The sequence below is a fragment of the Strix uralensis genome, chromosome 19, assembly GCF_047716275.1.
Source record: "Strix uralensis isolate ZFMK-TIS-50842 chromosome 19, bStrUra1, whole genome shotgun sequence".
Lineage (NCBI taxonomy): Eukaryota > Metazoa > Chordata > Aves > Strigiformes > Strigidae > Strix > Strix uralensis.
This window is the reverse complement of record NC_133990.1, coordinates 15542108-15561558: the sequence shown is the minus strand read 5'-3', so window position 1 is coordinate 15561558 and position 19451 is coordinate 15542108. Positions and strand designations below refer to the sequence as shown.

At 55.7% G+C, this 19451-nt stretch overlaps 2 long non-coding RNA genes across 2 annotated transcripts in view; both read left to right on the top strand.

The window, feature by feature from the left end:
- Nucleotides 1-6523: 6523 nt before the first annotated feature.
- Nucleotides 6524-8652, top strand: LOC141952179 (uncharacterized). Its single transcript, XR_012631567.1, has 2 exons — nucleotides 6524-6692; nucleotides 8432-8652. It is a non-coding gene; the product is annotated as an uncharacterized LOC141952179 (long non-coding RNA).
- A 5352-nt stretch (nucleotides 8653-14004) lies between these two features.
- The window catches only part of LOC141952127 (uncharacterized), a 58672-nt gene continuing 53225 nt past the window's right edge, over nucleotides 14005-19451 (top strand). Inside the window, exon 1 of the long non-coding RNA XR_012631554.1 lies at nucleotides 14005-14172. This is a non-coding gene — a long non-coding RNA (uncharacterized LOC141952127). The remainder of the gene's footprint in view (nucleotides 14173-19451) is intronic.

Genomic DNA, 19451 nt, shown 5'->3' with positions numbered 1-19451 from the left:
CTCCCTCCATTCTGCTGTTTCTTTCCTCCAGATTAATTGTTCCTGGCTTGTCAAAGGTGCAGCTTCTCAATCAGGAAGGCAGCCTCTTTGGGAAGGGAAAAAAGGGAAAAAATAGCCGAAGAAAGGCCATTTTGCCTCATCCAGGTATCTCGTGAGTGTGTTTTAGTGTTCACTGGATTTACTGCAGCCGACCTGCTCGTCCCCAGGTCCAACACCTGACACTGGTCATGCCTTATGACTCAGAAAAAAGCAACTGCAAGAAATCCCCAGGGGAAAAACGCAGCTCTGCCTGCACCCACCTGGGGTCGTCACACACGGGGGTGTGTGCACTCGCGCACACACGTGTAGGTGCCGTCGCTGGTGGGGCTTGGCCCCGTGGGGGGGTGTGAGAACATCCCGCAGCCCTGGGATGAGCCCTGGGGGTGATGTTGGTTTGGGGGAGCAGCACGACAGTCCTGGGGGACGGGGATGGGAAGGGGGACCCGACCTTCGCTGGGATCCGTGGGGCTGCAGGGATGAGCCGGGTCTCTCTGGTCATGGGGGAAATTCGGGGTTATGGCCCCCAGTGGGAAAAGCAGGGGGGTGTCAGGACCCTTTTTTTAAAACCAACAGGTGAGAGCTGGTTTTAAAAAACCTTCCTGCTTTTAAAAAAACTTTCCTGTCCCAGGGAGGGACAGGGAAGGGACCTGCCCAGTGCCTCCTTCTCAGTGCCACCAGTGGAGAGGCTGGGTGATCTCCCACTGCTCCCCACCTCCTTCCCAGACACACTAGAAGTGTTTGTAAAGTTTTTAGCTCTCTGTTTCCAGCCAAAAGCCTTTGTGTGAAACTTAAAAACCTCCGGGGTGTCCATGGGTTGGGATTTCTCGCAGGCTGTTGGTGATATTTTCTTACTTGATTTCTGGCGTGTGGTGTAAGTTGGTACAAAAAAACATATTATACTTTTAAAGGCAGCCTTGTAATCAGTTTGCTGCGAGATAATATCACATAAAACATTTAATGCTGCTTAGATGTAGCCAGCCGAGATAATTATGTACATTGGACCCGTAGGAAGTGAGTGGGGAGGGTGATGCAGAAAGCACATACGAAAATCCTCCTTTTCTGTTTGTACCCTGGAGGTAAATGAAATTATATATCTATTCCTTGGTCTGATTGAAAAGCTGGCTGGGGGCCAGGCCTGAAATTACCCGTGGAAACAACAGCTGTCAATGAAAAGGTGGAGTTGGGAGCAAAGGCGATATAAACACGCAGCCAAGCCCTGCAAAATGGAGACGGGCTCTGCTCCTCGGCCGGGAGGAGCCGGCTCTCGCCCAGACACCGGGCTGGAGGGGAAAGAGAGGACAGTTATCCCGTGGTTGGAGCTGGGTTTTGGGAGACCGGACTGTTCTTGGCCCCAAACCCTTGCCTGTGTGTGCTGGGGTGCAGCCAGGGCTCTGTCCCCCCAGGGGGGTGCTCTGGCAGCGGTGTGGATCCCCCCCACCCTGTCCCAGGCAGCGCCCGCTGACCCCCTTGGTGAAGCTCTCCTGTGCCTCTGTGAAATGGGGAGCAGCCCCCGGCCCGCAGCACACAAGGGTGTACGCTCGGGGAGAGCCCAGCGCCAGGGGGTTCTGTCTTTCCAGCCTTTTGATGGGGGGCAGTCAGCCTTCGGAGGGGCGCAGCCATGCCAGAACCCGTTTGAAATGTCCTTTGAGCCCCTTTCCAAGCGCAATATCAAATTGTACTATCAAAGCTGGTGATTTCTCCTAATTTCTTAATTTAGGACAAATTTCTCAGTAGCTTCACACATACAAAAACTTCAGATTCTTGGGTTTTATCTTTAAGCGGTAATAACTTTTTGCATTGGTTGCAGGAAAACTGAAATTGTGACTCCCCTCCATCCGGAAGCCTCAAACCTCCAAAGGTGAAGTGAAAAGTCTTTTCCCAAACAGCGCTCGTATCCGCTTTTGCGATGGGCTTTAAACATAACCCCAAACCCCGGCGTAAGTTTGTGGCCTCCTTGCTGATATTTTTGTAGGCGTTTTGGGGTTTTGCAAGCCCTGCTAATGACGGAGGGTGACCCAAGCGTTTAGCTGAGAACTGGAAAAGCCCCCAACTCCTCACAGCCCCGGAGGTGGCTGCGTTTGGCAGCAGGTGAAGCCCGGCGGCGGTTCGGTGCTGCGTGTGCAAGCACGTGTGCCCGGGTGCGGAGCTGGCGCTCGGAGAGCCTCGGCAAGAAAAGTTCCTACGAAAAAGCCCAGCAATGCAGTACCAGGTGTATTTTGCTGCTTTTTCTTGTGATTTTTTTTTTTTTCCTTTCAGAGGCTGAACCATCAAGATGCTTCCCTGCAGTGGGCACGGTACCCAGTTAATGGCTGGTGAGAAGAGGGTGGAGGAGCCCACGGGGAAACTCCTCTGCGGAGCAAAGAGCTGCCTGGGATGAGCCTCGGGTCGTGCTTATGACTAAGTGGTGGATGGAGAAGCTGCTGAGAGCTCGGCTGCGCGGCACCGTACCTGTGTTTGCCAGGGGATTAGGGCTTTGAGAGGGGATTATTTGGGGCTACGAGTGTGTAATGCAAAGCGTTGGGCTTCTCCCTTTGGCGATGCGGCTGCTCCATCCCACCCGGAGCGCCGTCCCCTTTGCTTGGGGCAAATCCCACCTTACTCCCTGCCTCCACGTGATGCCAGGCAGCTCCTGGCATGTGCCAGGGTGGCACGTGGCGGGCGCGGAGGTTGGCACCACGGCACGATGCTTGCTTGGCTGCTGCTTTTCCCTCCCCAGCAGCTCCTTCTCCCTGCCCGGCTCGGCTCTCTCCCGGCTGGGACAATGCGGTGAAGGGCCACGGTTACGGTTGTGCAACCGGGGCAGGGAAATCGCTCCTCTCCCCACGCCACCGTGACACGGGTCACGTCGCCCGGTGCGCAGCGCTGTGAGTCAGGGAGCAGGAATGGGCGGGTGGGCCCTCCACGGGTGCCGGGCGCTCGCCGGCCCGCGCCGGGGTGCTGGGGAAGGCGAAGGCGGCTGCGGTTTGCAGGGCTGGGCGGGGACAGAAAAACCCCAAGCGAGGGCTTTGCACGCAACCGAACAATAATCCCATTATTAGGGCCCATGCCGTCAAACAAAACACGGCACAAAACATTACTCGGGCTTGCAAGATGCGCGCCCAGGGTAGATCGTAGCACCTGAGTCATTGCTTATAAAGGAATGGATTTCACCTCCCTCCCCGCCCCTTAGGAAAGAAACAATTCAAACCTCAAGACAAAATGACTTCTATTCTTTGTACGTGGACTTTGTTGTACTTGGCAACGAGGCTGCAATTAAAATTGAGACGCTCTCTCTCGTGCGCACACACGCAGGCTCCCGGCTCCGAGCTCGGGAGCAAATGTACGGCTCCTCTTCCCGCTCGGAGCCTGCTCGGGTGCCCCAAGCCCGTCGCGCTGGCCCTGGCCATGCCACGTTGCCTTGTTTCATCCCCAGTGTGGACCCCCCAACCTCAGGAACAAGCCTGGTTCTGGGCGACTGGAGGGAAGAAGAGAAATTATGGCTCCAGGTGCCCTTTTCCTAGGGCAGACATTATGGGGTCGTTGAGTTTCTAAGGGAGATTTAATGTCAGTCTCTCTTTTTAGGTATATATTGGCATGCTCGCAGTATGTCTATTTAGTCTTGCATGGTCAACCAGCCCTCCAAAAATACGTGCTCGTGTCTGTGCTGGGTTGCTGGGTCCGTAGCTCATGACTGATCCCCTGGTTGCTTTTCTCTTGGTTGCTTTACTTAAAAAAAACTTCCTTTCAGCTGACTGGTAGCAAGGTGGTGACTGTGGAAAGGTTCCTCTCTGCCCTCTCAGAGGGATGTTCTCCAGGCGGTTTCTTATGTGTCGTGTGAGGTGGGAAAGGTCGACACGAGGGTGAAATGCCACCGGTCCAGGAATGGCTCCGCTGTAAAATTCTTCAATCTGGAGGGTTGTTCCTAATGGGAAGAGGGAAAATTACACCCTGGGGCATCTGCATATTGCACAGCTCCAATCTTAGTACCTCTTTTCTTGTTTCAAGGCTTTTACAGTGCGGAGGGCAGTTGTTTGTGCAAGAATAGGGAGAAAGTATTCTTAGTATGTCCTTGGTTGAGATTTCTGGGATATGTTTCTGTGCCTTATAGTCCTACGAGGGGGGTTCTTGAGAGCAGGAAACTGAACCTAAAGGTTTATTTTAATATAATCTTACAAAATGCTGATGATAACTAAAAAGCTTTTGTGTCCAGAGCTGGTTTACGTGGGGGAATTGTTTAAATCTCTCTCGCCCGGTTGCCTTCTCGTGTTCTTACAGGAACAACGAAAGCGTTACAGACCCGACACACGCTCGCTCCCCATCTCGCCTCGTACAATCCTTCTGCAGCGCCTGAAGCAGAAAACAAAACCACCGCTCCAAACCCCATATGAAAACAGGAGGGAAGAGAATGGCCTGGATCTGCTTTCCTTTTACTGCAAAATAATTTCCCTGCCATAAAATTGCCAGCGAGAGCCAAGGGATGATTAGGTCATAGGGAAAAACGCCGGTTGGGAAACAATGGAGGGAGGTGCTGGTAACGGCCGGGGTGCAGGACTCCCCACTGCCCTGGGCTTCCCCCAGGGAGCCCCACTTCTGCCAGGACCTCCCCCTCTGCCAGCCCCGAGCCCCAGCACTGCTCCCCCAGCTCCGCGCAGGACAGGCAAACAGCATCAGCACTCCCACCCCTTTTTATTTCCCTTTCTTTCCCAAGGTTAAAGCGAAGGCGAGGGCTGGAGCATCCCCGTGTCTCCCAGCCTGGTGTTTCCATCCGGGCTGGCAGCAGGGCCAAGCAGGAGGTTGGATTTAGAGCACAAAGCAGCATTTCGCCATGTGCTTTGTTTTCCCCCTTCCTTCCCAGGACATATTTTGTCCAGGAGCTGCTCTGTCTCCATCCCTACCACTTGGCTTGGGGCTTGCAGGTCCTCTTCCCTGAATCCGGAGTCACTGGCGTGTCCCTGGAGGTCACAGACCCCCGGGAATTCAGAGGAGATGTCTTAAAACTTGTCTTGGTTCAGGTTTCACAAAAGCTTTCCAGTGCCCTCCAGTTCTGGGTGGTGGCTGCCCGCCCCACAGCAGAAAAACCCTTTGGAGACCAGGCAACAAATCCAGACAACAAGGGGCCCCCGGGGCCTCCCAAGTCATTAAACAAATTAAGTTGTTTAGAACAAGGAGGCCCAGGTGACTGGGTGTGAAAGCCCCTGAGGCCTCGGTAATTGCTGTGTAAAGGCAGCACTGGTGGGTGGAAAGGAGACAAAGAGATTTTGGGGGATTTTTCCTCCTGCCCCATTCCCCTGGCGCATCGGCAGCAGCTCCACCCGCCGTTGGCTCCATGGGGCACTCTGGGACTGGGCCACGGTGGCACCGGGAGCACGGACTGACGTGATGCTGCGGTCAGCGAGGTGCTGGCCTGGGCCTGGGCTTAGGGATGGGGCTGAGGGAGAGACCTCCCAGCCCTCCCACGGGTGCTTCATTTCCGTAGATGGACCTTAGTTGCCAACCCCTCGACGTGGTTCGTTGCCTCTGAGACCTGTCCTTGCTCTTGCTGCTTCCCCAGGCTCAGAAGAGGCCGGTGAACAAAAAGTTGGTTTTATGTTTAACTTGTGCAAATCTTTTTCCCTTCAGCTTTGTGCAAAGGTGAGCGGAGATGCCACTACCACGCCAAACCACCGGCATGGGGTACCTAAACCTCACGGAGCTCCGGAAAGAAATAGAGGAGGTGCTGCCTTGCCTCAGCCGAGGAAAGATGCAAAATTCCCCAACTCCTCTGTCTCTCGGTTTCCAGGGTTAGACACACGCTGTGCTCAGAGGAGACAACAAGCTGATAAGGTGGAGCATCGCAATCTCCCTCAGCGAGTGGGATGCTGCAGGAGGGAGCTGCGGGAGGGAGCAGGAGCCTCCGCCGGGCCCAGGACCCACAGCACCAGCTTCCCCAAGCCCCGTGTGCTCGGCGCTGGCCGTGTAGCGTGGCCTGGGCTTTCTTATTCATTTCTTACAGACATCAACCTTTCTGGTCCCTTTTAATTATCTGTTCAGTGCTTCTCAAATTAAGAAATCTGAAAATACCAGCGGGAAACACCACCCTCTGCGGCAAAGCTGCGAGGCAGGAGGGGACGATGCCCCTTTCCAGAGCCAAATGCTGAGTATTTAATCACAATTATTTAATACAGCTGGGACCATCCCCGTGGGGCTGCTTAGTGTACCTCAGCTCAGGCACGGCTGGGCCAGGAGACCCCATTTGCAAAGGTTTAAGATGCTGTTACCACAGAGGGGTCTCTGCAGGGTCTCGGGCTGCATTCATGCAGCAAGGCACCCAGCACAGCGTGGAAAACACCAGTGAGCCCCAAGAAGAGGTCTGAGGTTCCTCTTCTGGTGGGGGTGGCTTCTCTTTCGTCTTTTTTTTTTTTTTTTCCCTCCCCCTCTCCTTGAAGCTCTCTGAAACAAGTGCTGTTTTATTGCAGATAATTTACCAGCTGCACAAAGGCTGCCTTGTACCGCTGAGCTCCAGATGTTTAACATTTCACAGAAAAGCTAATCATAAGGTACCTGTTTCACTGGAGCACCAGCTGACCTGGATGGGGAGAGAGAGAGCTGCCTTCCAGGCTTTGCCTTCCCTTTCACAGGCAGCTGCCAGCACATCCCAGCCCTCGAGAGAGCAGATAATACCCGGTGCATCGCAGGTGACTGGGAGACAGTTCGTGCCACCCTTGCTTGGGGTGCAGCGGGTGGGGTGCCACGCACAGAGCCCGGCCAGCGCGGCTTTGCCTGAGATGGGCTCGGCAGGAGCAGCTGCAGGGGCTGATCCCTTTTGCTGATCCCTCTTTCGGGGGCTCTCTGCAGTGGATCAGCCTCCGACGGCTCTGTGGGAGGGTGCCTACAGGTGGGGCCAGGGGTAGGAATTGCTGCTTCCCACCTGCGTGTGAAAAATGGGCATCTCTGGGGTGGGGGATGCTGCCTTAGAAAGAGCAGCAAGGGGCTCCTGGGGGCTGGAAGGGTCTGTCCTGGGGATTTGGTTGGCCCTGGGGTCAGCAATCTGCAGGTCTGGGTTGTCCTCGGGGGCTCTGGCACAGCCCCGGGTATCCGGCAGCTCCGTGGCTGCCGTGCCCCTGCCCTCACAGTGCTGCCAGCTCGGGACGGATCCTGCACAGTCCTGAGGGCTGCGGTCCTGTGGTTGCCTGGCTCTGCTCCATCCCCACCCCATTCCTTTGACTGCAATCCCTTAATTGTTTCAAAAAAGCACATGACAAAAGGCAGGGAGATAATTACAGTCCCTTGCCCCCCCCTTATCTCCGGGGAGAGCGTGTTGGGCAAATAGAAAACAGAGAATTAATTCTGGCGGTGGCCGAGGCTCCGTGGACCAGGCCCTGAACGGCAGGCAGGGCGGGTTTACTGCCCTTGTTCACAGCTATATTCAGCATTTTATTGCAACTATAATTATTGTTCTCCGTCAGGAGCTGGCGGAGATGTCAGGCCGGCACCGGCCGTTCCCCACTCCCATGAGCAGAGGTTTGGGCAGGCAGGGCTGGTCGCAGCGTGTCCTGCCTTGGCGATGCTGCCCAGTGTCCCCAGGTGTGTGGGGACAGCGCTGGCTGCCAGGGGGCAGTGACCCCCTGCCTTCCCGTGGCGCTGCCGTGAGGATGAGCGCGTGTTTGGGGGAAGCCTTCCTCCCCAAAACCCCTGAAATGAAAGTGCAAGGTGCAGCCAGCCCAGAGCTCGTGTGTCCTCTGCGCCCCGGGGAAGCATCTTCTGCGAGGGGTTGTGGTGGAGATGGTGGTGGCCAGGGCAGCGCCGGGTGTCGTGGCCAAGGCAGGATCCCACCCACCCTTCGGCTGCATGAGGCGTCTCGTCCTGGAGAGATCCAGCACGGGCACAAGCGATGGCTCTGCGAGGGGGGAGGTGGAACCCCACGCACACGCGGGTGCCGGCGAGGCAGGAGGGGACCTGCCCCAAGGGATGCTCCGCCGCGGGACCAAGGAGCCGCTGGCCGGCTCTCCTGGCAGCCAAGGGGCCTCGGGAGTGGACTGGCCCACTGGCAAGTGCTGCCCTGGCCAAGCAGCCCCTCATTCTCATGCAAAACGTGCAGGGGGAGGGAATGAATCCCTCCATTGGGGAGCAGAGCCGGGCAACTTCTCCGCAATGAAGTAATCCTCCCCCGGCACCCAGAGCATATAAAGCACCGCGGAGCACAAGTGCCTCTCTGTCCCGTCTCTTTCTTCTCTTTCCCTTTAATAATCTTACTCTTTTGTCCCCGTACGTTTACTCTCTGTGTCATTGTCCCCTTCTGCTCCGGTAGCCGGCTGCCCATCGTGGACGGACCCTCTGCCTGGGAGGTGCTCATGGTGCCACCTGCTTTTTCCACTTTATTTTCCAGGACACCTGATGTATTTATTTTCTCTTATTTTTTTTGCCTCTGGTTTAGGGTCTATTAAGTTTACTCCTTCTTCCCCTGCCCTGGGAGACCCAGTTAATGAGTAACCATAGCGTGCTTGGAGGCAGCTGTCTCAGACAAACTGACGGAGACTTTTTTGGAGCGGCATAAGGGAACGTTTGTTCTGCAGCTTCTCAATAGATCCTTGTGCAGGAGGCAAGAAGTGTGGGGAGAGAAAGAAAGAGACACTAAATCACTGGACTCCTTGAAAATCTCGCTGCGTGTGTGTGTGTTTTTATTCCTTTTTATAATAGATGTTAGATGAGTCACCTTTTCAAGTTTAAATAATGAATTTATCTTCACAACGGAGCACACAATGTACTTTTTAACAGCGTTTCAGCTTTAAAGTTCTTTTTAAGTAACTTAAGTATGAAACACACAGCCTATATATACACTGGCATGGGGTTAGCATCACATGAGTGTGGATTTTCTTTGTTCCAGTCCCAGCATAGAGCAGATTTTGCTTTTACAGTTCAGAATTTTACCTGCTCCCTTCCTTTGCTTTTGTTATATGCAGACAGTTTAGGGTTTTTATCAGATATTTGTCATCTGGGTTAAGGGCTGTTTGACTTCCCTAGGATGCCTGGCTGGCGGGCTGGGTAGGAGATGGCCCGTGCGCTGGCTGGACGAGGGGTCCTGTGCCCCAGATCCCCTGCGTGACCTTGGCAATGGCATTTAAACCTCTCTTCCCCGCTTTGCTTTTGTCACTGTGCAAACAGGTGACGGATGTGCCTTTTCTCATACTTGCAGCAGTTTTTTCCTTCCTAGCGTGCCGGGAGGCTTGTGGCGGGTGGCTGGGGGGTTGTGAGAGGCAGAAAGCCGCGGGAGCAGGGTACCAAATTCTCCTGGTTGTCTTGAAATGTCTCTCCCTCTCTCTGTGGCTTTGTGATTCCTCGGTTCCTGCCAACTTTTGGGTTTCTCATGGCGGGCTGTGCACCTCGCAGGGCTTGGGGTGCGCTCGTGGGGCTTGCTGTGTGCTAGGGAGCATCACCCTGCCCCCAGCCAGTGTCCCCACGGCGCTCCAGTCACATCCCCTGCTCCTGCATCCCGCAGCTGCGCTGGGACTCGGTTGCTTTGCAGCTTGGTGCTGTGCTCTGGGGTGCTGGGCATCCCCTGAGCCTCACGGAGGGGGCAAGGAGCGTTTCTCAAGGGGTAGCCGTCCTTCCCTCGCCGCTCCCCGCGGCCTCCCGCCCGCTTTCAGGGACAGCTTTGCTCCAGCTCACTCCGAGGAGGTTTCCCACCGCTCTCGCAGCCGGACGAGGCAGCCGGAGCGTGCGGAGCCGTGCGGTGCCCGCGCAGCCCGTCCTTCCCGGCGCGCGCTTGTGGTCCAGGCTGCGATCCAGCACCGGGGGGAAAACTCAAAACCTGTAACCACGCTTTTCCTCCTCTTTTACAAAACCTCAGGGATGGGTTTTTAGGTTTTTTTTTTTTTGTTGAACTTTGGGATTGGTTCAAGTTTTGGGTAAAGATTCAGGTTGTTTGTGTTTTACCTGAAATGCAGCTCCCCGTTCCCTGGAGCAACAGTTCTTTATTGGCTCTTGGAGACACTTGGCACTCTCAGCGCATGAAATAAAAAGCTTTTTGTTTCCATATTTCGATATATTTATATATATTTAACTGGTTTGGGGAGGGTATTTGAAGGTCAGAGGACTTTCAGAGGTTATGGTGCTGGCCAGGCCCTGGGAACAGCCATCCTGTGGGAACTCATTCCCAGCTCACCCTTCCCGAATCTCTTTCTCTTTTATTTTGCCAATGCTGGTGCCCATTACTAAATGCCTTTTTTTCTTATTTTTGTAAAAATCCACAGTGAACTTTATAGATGTGCCATTGACAAACTGGCGTGGTAAAAGTAACACGACCTCAGGCTGTGAACCCAACCGTGCTACCGAGAAGGTGTTTGTACCGACAAAAATTTTACAAGAATAAGCAGATTTTTGGGCTCCACCCTCCCACAAGAGGCTGGTGCAGCTGCAGGTTAGGGCAGACGGGCTCCCATCGCCTCGTGGCGCTTTCCCTGTTTGTCTGGAGGAGTCAGCACCCAGTTCTTCCTCCCTGCCAAATACTGACCATCGGCAACTCGGTATCCTGAGGACATTTTCAGCTGGACAAGAACCATCCTCCTGGTGGTATTTCAGCCCCGGTGGGCAGCGTAGCTGTGACACAGAGACTGAACCCCAAAGCCAGCCCCGGAGCACGGAGCAGAACTTGCCTCTCCAGCAAAAGCCTCTTCCCTTTCCATTTGCCGTGGCGGAGGGTTTCCTCTGCTTTAAAGCTTTCATGAAGTAACTCAGAGCCGGCGGCCGCAGGCAGTTCTGCCCCGTGTTCGGCCAAACCGCCCCGTCCTCCTCGCCAAGGAGCGCCCCGAGTCCCTGCCCTCGCGGGATAAAGGATGCTTTCAGCTGCTCTAAGCAGATCTGTTGGGAAACCACTGAATTTCCGTGACTTGAAACATCTGGTTGACATTCTTACATCCACAGGCTCTGGTGTAATTATCCCTATTACCTGATCCGCGTGCACTTTATCTTGCTTTGTGGGCAGTTCTGCTCTCCCTCCCTGCCCGCACCACCCGCCACCATCGCCCAAGCACACGGGCCACTTTCCTAATTAAAACTTGGTGCTTTCTTCCTCTGGCTCAGGTCTCCCCTCCCCATCTCAGCAGTGGCTGAGGAATGTGAGACAGGAATGCTGTCCTCTCGCAAGGAGCCGGGGAAGGGGGGGCCGGCTATCACTTAAAAACAATGTCTTTGTGTTTCCAGCCGGCTGTAGTCACGCAAGGCCATGCCTGGGTGTGCACGGCCGCCCGCCCCGCGCCTGCTCGCCCGCTGCCTTACCTGGCACCAACACGGCAGAGTTCGGCATCTTCCAAAACCTTTCACCATCACGTCATATTCTTGCAAAACCAAGGCTGGGAGCATCCCATAAATCAATGCCAAGCTCCTCTGTGAATGAGTAGCTCACCTTTCCATTTTAATTCCTTCCTCGGGCCGTCCTCAGAGGCCAGCTGGAGGTTTCTGTGCGGAGCAGAGGTATCTCACCATCCCCCGGGTTCTTCGCACGGTCCTTTACACCACCCAGACGTTGCTGGCAAAACCCCACGGAGCTGCGGCAGAGCCTTACAGCCCCGTGAGCCTCCGCGGGTGATGAGATCTAACAGCTCCGTGTCCTGTGGGCACATGGTTCTGAAGGAAATGCCACTAGAAAAGGCAGCAAAGCTGCTTAATTAAGTTCTTAAAATGGTAATTTGCCTTCCGAAATCCCAGGCCATCCAAGCACACAGCTCTGTGCTTCCAAGAGCTCCAGCCAACAGGACCCAGCTCAGGTCTGGTTGGGCCAGCAAGAGCCTTTCCACTGACTCCAGGGTCTCATCCTGCCCATGAGCATCGCAAGGCCAAGCGCTCCCGTCCCACCCAGCACCACAAGCCTTTGCTGCAGAGCAGCTGGGCCAGTCCTGCACCCGCGTGTCTGTCTGTCCGTCTGCAACCCAGTCCTGGGTTTATGGTCTGAGCTGCTTTTTGGAGGCATTCCTGGCTGAGACAGGTGAGGGGCAGCACGCCGGACCTCGGCACATCCAGCACCCCCCGCCCTGCTGTAAACACCAAATGAGCATCTGCCATTTTTGGGGCTGATGCTATTATTTTTCACACTCGTTGGCCGCTCCTGAGGTTTCTCACCTGAGAAACCTGCCTGTGTTTCTCATTTGCTGGTTCAAGTCCTGCCACATTTGGGAAGGTGCAACCTCTTACGGGTGAAGGATTTCTAAAAGCAAAGGGAAGCTGGAGCCAGGCGGGGCTCCGGAGGGGAGAGGAACAGGCAGCTCTTCTCTGCCGGTGACTCAGAGGCCGAGCGGCAAACATCTGCTCACATGCAGCCAGCCAGAGGAAAACGAGCTCCATCATTCTCCTGACCGGAGAGAAAAGGGAGAAAAAGGGAGCAGCCAAATTTCTGGCCTTGAATAAAATCAGTGGAGCTCTCGGAGGCTGGAATCGGGACTTTTCCTGCTGCTTCCCAAGCGCGTGGGATCGGCAGGCAGGCAGCGCTGTGCCCGCTTGGGCCCTGAAGCTGCTGAGACTTGCAGAGGCTCCACGCCGGGCTGGCACAGGCAGCCCCCCGGGGGGTGCTGAACCCCCCAGAACCCCGCTCCCCCGCAAGGGCATCGCCCCTCGGGACGGGGACGGGACGAGGGGGCTCGAGGGGACACAGGGGGGCTGCGGCAGAGCCCCGCATCGGCGCCTTTTCCCAGCGAGTCGCATTCTGGCTCTTGCCAAACAGGTTTTAATTTCCAGAATGTGGGTCTGAAAAAGCAACGCAACCCCCCTTCCTCCACAGCACTAAAATATTATTTTTTTTTCTTTTTAATATACCATAAACGATGACCTTTTACCTCCTTAAGAAGGCAGCCAACACAAGCACAACAATGTGATTTGTGCAGCATTTCAGTTGCGGTTTCTTCAAGAAATTCATCTGGTCTCGAAGCAATTAAGGGAAGGGAAGCATTTCCACTCCGGCTTTGGGCCCTGAAAACCTGCCAGGAGGGTTTTTTCTCCCTTCCCCTTCGTTCTCCCTCTTTCTCCCCAGCCCCCATTGCTCACTTGTCCTAGAAAACTTCTGAGGTTTCACTTCGGCACCTCTCCTGAGCGCGTGAGGATAAATCCCGACCCGGGAAGACGCCGGATCCAGGTCCTTGTCCCCGCGCAGGCGATGGAGCCCGGTGGCGAAGCCGGACTTGGGGTGTGCAGGATCATCCCCCCTGGCCGGCACCATCCGCACCCTCCACCCTCTCCCCTGCCCAAAATTCAGCCGTCCCTCTGGCAGAGGGGCTGTGCCTGGGGAGGGCACCGGGCACAGGGACGCTGGCCCGGCCGCTGTCACCCTGGTGTCCCCTTCAGGGCATTTCCCTGGGCAAAGGGAGTCAAAGGCACGTGGGGAAACGTGTGGGACAAGGCCCCGGCCGCACGGGTGACTTTGCCTGGACTGAATTGCAGGAATGGGCCTTAAATTAGCCCCTAAGTCAACAGCGCAGTTAATTGCTCATTCATTCCGCAGATGGGTTAATAATTAAGTTAAATTAATAATTGGGACAATAATTAAACTAAACAATAACCAATACATGGGACAATTGAAGTAATCGCTCTTCGTGTGAAGGATCTGGAGGGGTTACTCATTTACCCGGGGGTTTACGGGACGGATTCTGCGCTCAGCCGGTTGGGTGCGGGCTGCGCCGCCGAGGGATGTGACTGCTGGAGTCCCGTGAATTTGCGGGGCTTTTCCAGGCAAAACCAACCACCAGCTCTTCTCCCCGTCTCCCCGGGGAACAGCGGGCTCTCGGTGAGGAGCAAACCCCCCCACCCACCCTGCCACCGCCCCCGGGGCCTCCCCCACCGCCTGCGCCGTCCCCTCCCCGCGGCGGGCCGGGCGGGACAGACGGAGGGAGGGACGGAAGGACGGAGGGAGGCGGCTCCCGGCCCGGGGGGGAGGAACTACAAGTCCCGTGAAGCCGCGCCGCCCGCCCGCCGGGCTATATAAGGGGAGAATGGCCCGGTCGCCGCAGTCGGAGCATCCTTGGCCCCGGTGGTGCCGGTCCTGGTCTCCGGGCACCTGTACCCGCTTCTCTCGGCGGCGGGGGGGGGCTCCCGGAGCCCCGGAGGGGGATGTGGATATGGAGGAGGATGAGGAGGATGATGCCGTTCCCCGTGGAGGAGGGGGGGGAGCGGCAGCGGTGCGGCCCGTCGGAGGTAAGTGCCGTGCTCGGTCCGCGGGTGAGAAAAGGGGTACAGGGAGGGGGGGTCGGGCCCCCCAACCCAGCCGCAGCACGGCCGCCGTGCACTTGCTCCTGCCGCGGCCCTTCCCGGGCCCGTTACTCGGGGCGGACCCCCGGGGGGCCGGGGGGTGTGTTGTGGGTGCGCCCCGGGGGTCCCGGCACGGGGGATGGGGGGAGCTGAGCCCCGCGGGGCTGGGGGGGCTGCGGGTGTTTCCCCCCCCCCCCCCCCCCCCCGCCTTGTGCCGGCACCCCCCCCTCGGTTCCCGTACCATCCGCCTTTGTGTCCCACCGGGTCCCCGCCGCCCCCCCCCCCCCCCCGCCGCCCCGGGGGCGAGGGGCTCCGGCCGGGGATGCTCCGTCTGGGGGGCGAGCACGGGGGGGAGGGCGAGTGCCCAGTCTCGGCTAGCGGGGAGAGGGAAGGAAGGCGTCTTCTCTCTAAGAAAAACCGTGTGGGTGATATTTTCTTTAGGTTTTTTTTCCGGGGGGGGGGACACGACGATGCGACTTTTCCCTTCTCCTGCCATGGGCGAACCTTATTGGAGAGGCTCCGTGTGCCCCGGGCAGGTGCTTGGGCGAGCTGTGGCCCTGGGGAGCTGGCAGCCCCCCTGCACCCCCCTCCCCTCCTCTGCTGGGGGCCCGAGGGGTCTCCCCAGCCCTTCGGTGCTGTCTGGTGTGAGTCCGGGAGCGAGGAACACTTGATCGGGGTTGGTGATGCAAGGTATCTGTGATGCACAAGAGCACTTTTGTGTGAATTCTGGAAAAATATGAATGACTCCCTTCTTTTGCTCGCTACAACAAAAAGACCACACCAGTCTAGACCTGCAACCAATAACACACACAGAAATTAGTGCTGTCTGCTCCGAGGGACCCAGCGTGTTGAGGAGAACACCAGCCCTTCCAGTGTGCGAGCCCGCTGATCCGTACGGAGGGCAAGGGATGCTTGTTTGGGGAAAGGATGTTTGAGGTTACTTTGATATAAACAAGAGAAGCTTTTATTGCCCAGACATTGTTAGTGTTGCTCTTTGCTGGCTTGGAATGCGTTTCCTCTGAAGGGTTTTGAGACTGGAGGAATTGCTCAGCTCTCTTGCTAATTGAGACATCTTTTTATAATCACGGGCACAGCTGGTGGGATGAAAGCAGGGGGAGAGGGTTGGTGTGCAGTGACTCAGGCCCTGGGAAGAAGCTGCATCTTGGTTTGCCTGGCCTTGTGAAGGGGAGATTCCGGCTTGGAGGCTGGAGCAGGGTACGCAAGGATGCCTTTCTTCTCTGCTGTCAGGCAGGTGATGTTTTCAGGACATCAGCTTTCTCGTTTCCCTGTAAAATTAGGGATGGGTGGAAAAATCTTCCCAGGTGTCCCCAGTTCCCCTCAATCCTTCCTACAGGTGTGGGATCCAACAGGAGTGGTCAACCTGAGCCCCCTGACAGGGATGGGGCAGAAGGGTGTTGCAATATTTTTGTGCTCTCCTTTCTTGAAGGCTTTGCTGCAAAAAGAGCCAGAACTGCTTGGACTTGCTCCTTCCGTACTGCTGCTCGTTTACCAGTTGCTTTCCATGTTCAGGTGTCTCAAACAAGAGGTAGTCTGAGATGTGGCACCCCTCAAGCTTAGTTTGATGTGTCGGTGATAACCTTTTTTGGGGTGCTGTTGAATGGCAGCGGGGTCGCTCCCTGCAGCCCTCTGACAGTGGGGACATCAAGTCTTCTGATGGGAAGAGGGGTCCCTAACTGAAGCATGAAGGCTCTTTGCAAGCGCAATGTGTGTCAAGGGAAATACAATCCATTCCTTGCGTTGGCAAGGGGAGGTGAACTCTCTCTTAGGGTCAGGAGCGTTCCCTTCGTGGTGGCTCCCGGGCTGCGCTGGGCGAGTCCGGTCGCGTGGCAGAAGCCTCGTGCGTGGCTGCGGAGTGTGGGGAAGCCCGAAGCCGGTGGGGTGAGATGGCTGCGGTGGGTGGGAGTCCCGGGTGGGTTTCTCTGCAGGGCTCGGGTGCTGCGCTCTGGCAGGTTCGATTCCAGTGGCTGGAGATGCTGGTGCTGCAGCTGCTTCTCCTTTCCTGCCCAACAGGCTGGGAGCAGAGCGTGTGTCCCTGCTGAGCCGGTAAATCAGTGTCAGCGATGTCCAGGATGGATCCTCCCCCTTGCAGTGACGGGGCTGTAAGAGCCATGGGGGAAATGACCCAAATGGGCCCAACCCCACAGCTCTTGGACTTTGTCAGGGCCCAGTTCAGGGGCACTGAGCTGGGGCTGCTTCTCCTGGCAAAGGGGCCCTGACCGAGTCCTCTGCCGCGGCCGTGCTGGAGCTGTGACCTGGAGAAGGTGGATTTGCCCCTTCTGGGCTGGAAGAGGAGGGATGCCCTAAAACAGACTGGGAAAACTGGTGGTCACACTGTCACTTGCAGTGGACATCATGAACGGTTTGAGGACCGGGTGTAAATTAAACTACGTATTACAGGGGTTTCAGTAGTCTCTAAACCAGACTCAGGTGCCATCTCATCTACGCTGGCCTGACTCAGGGCTCAGCATGTTACGGGGTGCAGAGCAGAGAGGATTTAGGGGAGGTTGTGACCTGGGGTTGGGACCTGACTCTTTCCTAAGCAAATGTTTGTCTGCAGCAGAACACAGCTGTGAAATCTGGGAGCCCTGGGCTCCAACCCAGCTCTGCTGCGGGCTGGATTTGGGTGTGCGTTCCTCTTGTGCTGGGTTTTAAATATATCTGATATAGTAGCATCACTTCTCCTTGGTGATGGGTGTTTTTTAGTAGCAACTGGCTCAGATCTAGACTGTCTTGGACTCAAGCTCTTGTATCTGGGAGTTCTTCTGTGTAAGAAATGATCAGAGTGCCTTAAATTTTAGGAGATCAAATGTTTTGAGCCACACCCGCTCCCTCTCCCTCTGGCTCTCTGAGCCCCAGACAATGGGGGGATAATGCCAGGAGCACAATGCAGCTTGCTGGGGGGTTTTTTGTTTGTTTGAACTTTGAACAGAAAAGCAAAGCAACAAAAGAGAGGGCAAGAAAAGCAGAGTGTTTTGCCAGCTACCGAGGCCGGCCAGAAAGTTATAACTGTGTTACAAAGGGTGGCCTTGTTCAGAATGGCTTATTTCATCAGAAAGATGTATTTAAAACAAAAATGAAGGGGCAAATGCTAGCATAAAGTCCCCCATGTTAGTATAAACACTGCATGAAAACACTTTTATTACCTCCTATAACTCCCTAATAAATACAGTTCCTTTTTGATGAAAGCTCTTAACACAGGATTAGGGTTTACAGTGCGTTGCTTTATTAGTCCCTGGAGACAGAGCCCGTGTTCAGTGGCTTCGTGTCCTGCTCTGCAGCCTGGTTTCAGAGCTTCAAGGTTTCTCCCTTTCTTATTTTTGGGTTTTTCCCCCCTGTGGCAGCATCTGAATTGCAGGCAGCACTTTACTGGACCAGCACCGGAGAGAAAAACTGGAATGAGTGTGCTTAGGGAGGTTGTTCTCGCTTCTAGTTCATCGGTAACTGTCTTCTCCTAAACAGAGCTGATGAGGTGTGAAGGCCTTGGCCCCAAGGTTGTGCTGCACCCATGCCCTAAGAAGGTAACATTTTTTTCTTCAATTGGCTGGCTCTTTCTGCCAAGCCACAGATATTTTTTGAGGGCTAAAACCTAAGCCTTTAAATAAATATGTTTGATCCCTGGGCGGTTATGCAGCTTTCCTGCAGGGGAAAAAAAGAAAAAGCCCAGAATGGGTTTTATATCGGGAGCAAATGTTATCGAGTCAGACTCTTCTTAAAGCTTCTTCCTCTGGGGTTTTAGTCTTTTCTCCCTGGGAGGGGATCAGAGCTGTCATCTGTCTGGTCTGGCTGCAGCAAAACCTTCTGTGGTCTCGCAAAGGAGGAAACAAACAGCAATGGCTCTGTCCTAAGTAAAGCTCAGCCTAAGACAACCTTGAGCACCATGAATTGGTCACAAGGGCCCAAAGGTTTTTGCATGGTACTGTACGGGAGCTTTAGACTGGCTTTGAAGTGCTCCCCTGGACTGCTTGAACGTGTCCTGCACTGGGTCAGAGAGAGGCAGGGTGCTTTGGGACCTCAGGGGCACGTCCTCTCCAGCCCGGGATGGATGGGGGCTTCTCTGCTGTCATTTGAACTCGCTTCAGCTCCTGTAAACTGCACTTCCAGGCCAGCGTGTTTCAGGAGTGGCTTCTGAATTCTGGAAATGTTTTCCTAAGTTGGTGTGAGAAAACACACTTCTGGTGTGTGGGCTCATGCTGGCAGCCAGAAGGTGCAGAGAAGGTCCCTTTAGGATTTGTAGGTTGGGTGATCGTGGTGTTTCTTTGTCAGGTGGCATTCTGCTCTGCCCATCTTTGTTCTCTGCAGATAAGCTCAGCACTAGGACTGGCAGGTCTCCAGGTAGGCTGTACCGCTGTCGGAGGGACAGGAACCTGCTGCCAGCGTCTGGGACCTGGCGTGCCAGTGACACCAAGAGGCAGTCGGACTTGTTCGGTAGCTGGATGGCCAAATGCCCGTCTCTGAAGTAAAGATATTGGAAGTAAAATCTAGGAATTAAAGCTGATGGGAACTTCTCCACATCTCCAAGGCTACAGGGAACAGGTTCCCTTGTCTGCTGGGGAGGGCTTGTGCGTGGCCAGCTAGAGCTCTGCCAGGGACTTGGTCTTGCACGTGTGGTTCCAGCATCTCCTCAGCACGTTGGAGGTGAGGAGGAAACGAGGGAGGCTGGTGAGATGCTTGCACACCTCTGGGGTGACAATGGGATGAGTTTGGGGGTGGGAAAAGGTCAGTGACTGGGCTGTGGTCGCCGCTGTGCGAGATGCCAGGAATGCTGCAACGCAGCTCTTGGGGTGCGTGTACGTGAGTGTCCTGCTTGGCTGTGCTTTGGAGGGGACTTGGTCGTGACATGAGGGTAGCAAGAGCTGCTGTCTCACTCGGGAAGTGGCTGGGATCTGTGGTGGTGCGAAGCTGGAGCTCACCACCCAAACTGCTGTGGCTTTAGCTCCTCTTTCAGAGCTGTGTAAGACCGAGTGTGTCTGCAGAAAACTCTCCATCGCGGTGAGGGAGGAGGAGCTGCTCCCCTCGAGATGGCTGGCAGGTCTCTCCGGCCGGGTGCGTGGTGGGCAGGCTGTGTGTTGGCCATGGAAGTGCCATCCTCTCTGCATGGTGCAGGCTTCCACCTCTGGGGGCACGGGGCGGGGGGGACGCATGGTTGCTCCTGTATCACTGGCAGGACGGTGGCATCCTGCTCCATCAGTGGATGCTTGAGTCAA